Genomic DNA, 4996 nt, shown 5'->3' with positions numbered 1-4996 from the left:
CCTGGGCTCAAGCGAGTCTCCTGCCTCAGCCCCCCAAGTAGCTGGGACTACAGGCACCCGCCACAACGCCTGGCTATTTTTTGATTGCAACCATCATTGTTGTTTGGCAGGCTGGGCTGGATTCGAACCCACCACCTTAGTGTGTATGTGGCTGGCGCCTTAGCCACTTGAGCCACAGGCGCCGAGCCAATGATGTTAACTTTGATAAGTAGTTCTCAATAGTCAGTTCTCAGAAATTATTTCTTATTATTAAAGTTTAACATTATAAAATTAACAAAAATAATATAAAACTCATATCCTGGTGAAATAGCTATATGGCAGCCGAAACCGTACATTCCCTTCCCGTTCTCCTGCCATTCCCTAGCTTGTTGTTCATTCTTTCCAAAAATCAGGACTCTTTAAAAACGCTGCAGGTCACAGGACAAATTGTTAAAAATTGGGACTGTCCTGCCAAAAGTGGGACATCTGTCACCTTACCAGTGTAGTCTCAGCTACTCAAGATGCTGAGACAGGAGGATCACTTGAGCCCAGGAATTCAAGGTTACATTGAGCTGGGATTGGGCCACTACACTCCATCCTGGAGACACTGCCTCTAAAACACACAAACATGCCCACAAAACCTTAGGTCTGGGGCAGTGGCTCACACCTGTAATTCTAGCAGTCTGGAAGGCTGAGGCACATGGATTGCCTGAGTTCAGGAGTTCGAGACTAGCCTGAGTAAAGTGAGACCCTATATCTACTAAAAACAGAAAAACTGGCAAGAGGATTGCTTGAGCCCAAGAGTTGGAGGTTGCTGTGAGATATCATGCCACGGCACTCTACCCAGGGCAACAGCTTGAGATTCTGTCTCAAAAAACAAACAAAAAAAACTGAAAACTTTTTTTTTTTTTTTTGAGACAGAGCCTCAAGCTATCCCCCTGGGTAGAGTGTTATGGCATCACAGCTCACAGCAACCTCCAACTCCTGGGCTCAAGCGAGTCCCCTGCCTCAGCCTCCCAGGTAGCTGGGACCACAGGCACCCACCACAATGCCCAACTATTTTTTTATTGCAACCGTCATTGTTGTTTTGGCAGGCCCAGGCTGGATTTGAACCTGCCACCGGCGCCTTAGCCACTTGAGCCGCAGGCACCGAGCCAAAAAGAAAAAACACAAAACGTTAAAGCAGGTCCTTTTGTAGTTCGTAAGCCCATTGACTGGGTTTTCATGTATGAGATGCAACATGTCTTCCTTACATCTTGTAATGTGGGCACATTACCCATCTGAGAAGAAAAAATTCATAAAAAATTTTTAAAAACTTTAAAGCAAATGTGAGGTATTTTTTAAACATCAGATGTGTCCTAAGCATGATAAACTTGTGTTTTAGGGCCAGGTGCAGTGGCTCACACCTGTTATCCCAACACTCTGGAAAACTGAGGTGGGTAGATCACCTGAGCTCTTGAGTTCCAGACCAGCCGGAGCTAGAGTGAGACCCCATCTCTAAAAATAGCTGGGCATTGTGGTGGGGCCTATAGTCCCAGTTCCTCCCGAGGGTGAGGCAAGAGAATCACTTGAACCTAAGAGTTTGAGGTTGCTGTAAGCTGTGACACCATGGCACTCTACGAAGGGTGACAAACTGAAGCTCTGTTTCAAAAACAAAAATAAAAGGGGTGGGGACAACAGGGAGGGCACCGGGATTGGGGTTAGGAGAACAATGGGAAGTTGAACCTATACCTAGTTGACCATTACTGAGAACAGCCTTTCCCTCCCAGGCCAGGGACTTTATTTCCAGGAAGAGGTCATCCTCCAGACTTTAGAAGCCAGTGCTGTCCACTTGCCCCAATCCTTCTACCTCCTGTCCATTGGCTCCTGATTCTTTGGGATGTTTCTTTTTTCTTCTTAGGATCACTTAAAACCTCCAGACCAAATAATCATGTGTCCAGCCAGATGGAAATTCAGAAAATCATAAGCCTCTTAGTGAAAGATGGTAGTGTGTTATCCAGCCTGACCCCAAGCTGACCTTCCCACTTGAAGAAGAGGAAATGAGTTCAAGTGGAACATACTGACACCCAACTCAGCTGCTCACATACCCCAAAGTAGAAAGCATCTCAGCTTGACACTTCCATCTGGGCCAGGACAGAAGATAAACACTGCTGGGAATCCCCCAATCACTGAGATGCATTGGAAAGTGTTATGCTCTATGACAGCCCCATTTACTCAATCTCACACCCAAATCCAGATAGAATCAGCTGGATCAAAAAGTTAAAAAGTAAAATATAAAAGCAAACATTTACATAGTGCTTATACTTCAAGCCAAGGACCATTCTAAGCACTTAAGTATAATAATGCTTTTAATCTTCATAAGAGCCCGAAGGGATTGGAACTATGTTATCGTCCCTTCCCATTTTACACATGAGGAAACTGAGGCACAGAGTGGTGGAGCCAGATTTGAACCAGGCAGTCAAGCTCTATATCCACACTCTCGGCCACTTCCCCATACCATGTCTCTGGAGCATCACAAGCAGTGTTTTATATGGGGTGTACACTGGTTGAACCAAAAGTGAGCCAGAGGGTCAAATGCTCCCATTCTCTTGCCCTTCTCCAGGGACAGAGGTTGAGATGGGGGAGCGGGACTAGAGACTAAAGAGCAGGTAGGTGAAGTCACAAGGGACATGGGCAGTATGTGTCATGGAGTGGGCAATGGGTTGGCAGCAAGAGGCAGGGTTTAGTCTTAATTTTGCCACTCACTTGCCTCATGCCCTTAGGCAAGTTATTTACTTTCAGTGAATTCCTCTTGGGTAAAAAAAATTACACCAGTACCTAGCAATACAATGCATGGCATATAATAGGTGATTGGTAAAAAAGTATATTTCAGGCCAAATGGATAATCCCTAAGATCCTTTCCAGCTCTTAACACACTGTGAGTCCAGTGGGGAAGAACTACCTTCATTCTATCTACCACCAGCTCCTTTGAAGCAAGCTCAGAAAAGTAAAAGCAGGCGGCACCTGTGGCTCAAAGAGTAGGGCGCCGGTCCCATATACCCGAGGTGGCAGGTTCAAACTCGGCCCCGGCCAAAAAAAAAAAAAGTAAAAGCTAAAGGAACCTCATTATTCTGTCTTCCCCCTTCCCATTTCCATAGCACTTAGGAGTGTGAGGCCCCCTCATAGTCCCAACAGTAAATAATACAATTACTATCATCCAAAACAATAAATCATTAAGTAGGCCCTAGATTCTAGTCTAATAGACTTCCCAAATGGGCAGTTATTGAAAAGCTGGGTGTGAACTAGCCTGTCTCCTTTCCAGATATGTACCAAGCAAGCACAGCCACGGGCAAAGCATTAACTTGTGTGTATATACAGGGGAGACAAAGGTAAAACAGTTTCCTCCTCCCCTCAAGAAGATCACAGTACGATAGGAGACAGAAAGTCTGCAAATTACTATAAAATATATCTAGGTTCAGCTCAACAGGGCAGAAAGAGGAAGTAGAGTTACTGTAACAGACTGTCTTCACTCTTAAGATGATGAGAGGAGGAAAAGGAAAAACTACGTTTTTTGCACCTAACCTCAACGTTTATTCCCTGCAGCCTTGCTAAGGAAACATCTTTTCTTCTCTAGGTAGGTACCTAAGACCACCATCCATTCCTCCCCTTAGCCTAACCCTGCAACCCTTCCACCCCACATTCCTTCACCACCAGCTGATGCTATCTCTCCACACAGGTTGGGGCCTGCAGGTCTCAGAACATCTTGCATCTTCCTGTCTGGGAAGTAGTCTGGGACCCAAGGAAAGGTTGTCAACCCCTTTCCAGAACAGGTGGGTCCCCCATGCCCATCTGAAGCACATTCCAGAACACACCCTTGGGCTTACCCTCCCTCCATCCCCACCCTTCTTAAAGCTGGCTCTGCTTCTTCTGAGAAGCCCAGGTTCTGGTGGGAGGAGAAAAGGAAGATAGCATCAGAGGCGAGGCAGGGAGGGGCCCATAGAACTGGCTCACTAGTACTATTTCCTGCCCAGATGGCTTTCTCACCCTCACTCAGGCTGGGTAGGGAAGAATCAGGTACAGACAAGATGTCCCAGGCCCTCAGCCATTGACCATTCTCTCCCCTTGGCTGCCCTGCACTTAGGTTTCATGCAAGGGTACAGGACCTGGTGGACCTAGATGATGTTGGGCAAATGGTGTGTTTATAGCCACAGAGGCAGAAAGAAGGCAGGCAGCATGCATGTGTTGAGCTGCAAGCTTGGGTTTTCCCAGGGGATGGTAACAGCAGCACTCCATGTCTCCGGAATCTTTGCTCAGTGACTTGGCATATTGGGCATTTACCCCACATACTCCAGAGATCATCTCAACCTAGATGTGGAGCAAGGAGGGTTTTTTTGTGCTTTTTTTTTGAGACAGAGCCTCAAGCTATTGCCCTGGATAGAGCGCCATGGCATCACAGCTCACAGCAACCTCCACTTCTTGGGCTCAAGCAAGTCTCCTGCCTCAGCCTCCCAAGTAGCTGGGACTACTGGTGTCTGCCACAACACCTAGCTATTTTTTGGATGCAGCCATCATTGTTGTTTGGTGGGCCCGGGCTGGATTTAAACCCACCAGCTCAGGTGTATGTGGCTGGCACCTTAGCCGCTTGAGGCATAGGCACTGAGCCAAGGGTTTTGTTTGACAACTGGAAAAGGTGCCTATCCCACAGCAGACAGATATGGAGGATCTAGGAGCCTCAGATCCTTCTCACACAGTTCAATTGAGAGGAAATTCCACAGCTCTTAGTTTGAATTGCAGTCTTAGAGAAGTTATAAATGCAAACCTTTTACTGGTAATCCTGCTTCAAAATCCCATTTCAAAAACCTCCACTCTTGGCTCAGCGCCTGTGGCTCAAGTGGATAAGGCGCCAGCCATATACACCTAAGGTGGCGGGTTCAAATCCAACCCGGGCCTGCCAAACCAACAATGATGGCTGCAACCAAAAAATAGCCGGGCGTTGTGGCGGGCTCCTGTAGTCCCAGCTACTTGGGAGGCTGAGGCA

At 47.0% G+C, this 4996-nt stretch overlaps 1 non-coding gene across 1 annotated transcript; it reads left to right on the top strand.

Annotated features, from left to right (window-relative positions):
- Positions 1–1165: 1165 nt before the first annotated feature.
- On the top strand, positions 1166–1265 carry LOC111725579. The gene has a single exon (XR_002773613.1). It is a non-coding gene; the product is annotated as a small nucleolar RNA U13 (small nucleolar RNA).
- The last annotated feature ends 3731 nt before the right edge of the window (positions 1266–4996 follow it).

This window comes from Otolemur garnettii, unplaced genomic scaffold, assembly GCF_000181295.1.
Source record: "Otolemur garnettii isolate 467f Iridium unplaced genomic scaffold, OtoGar3 scaffold00043, whole genome shotgun sequence".
In the NCBI taxonomy this organism is placed as follows: domain Eukaryota; kingdom Metazoa; phylum Chordata; class Mammalia; order Primates; family Galagidae; genus Otolemur; species Otolemur garnettii.
Note: the sequence above shows the minus strand (reverse complement) of the source record. Positions and strands in the feature narration are given on the sequence as shown.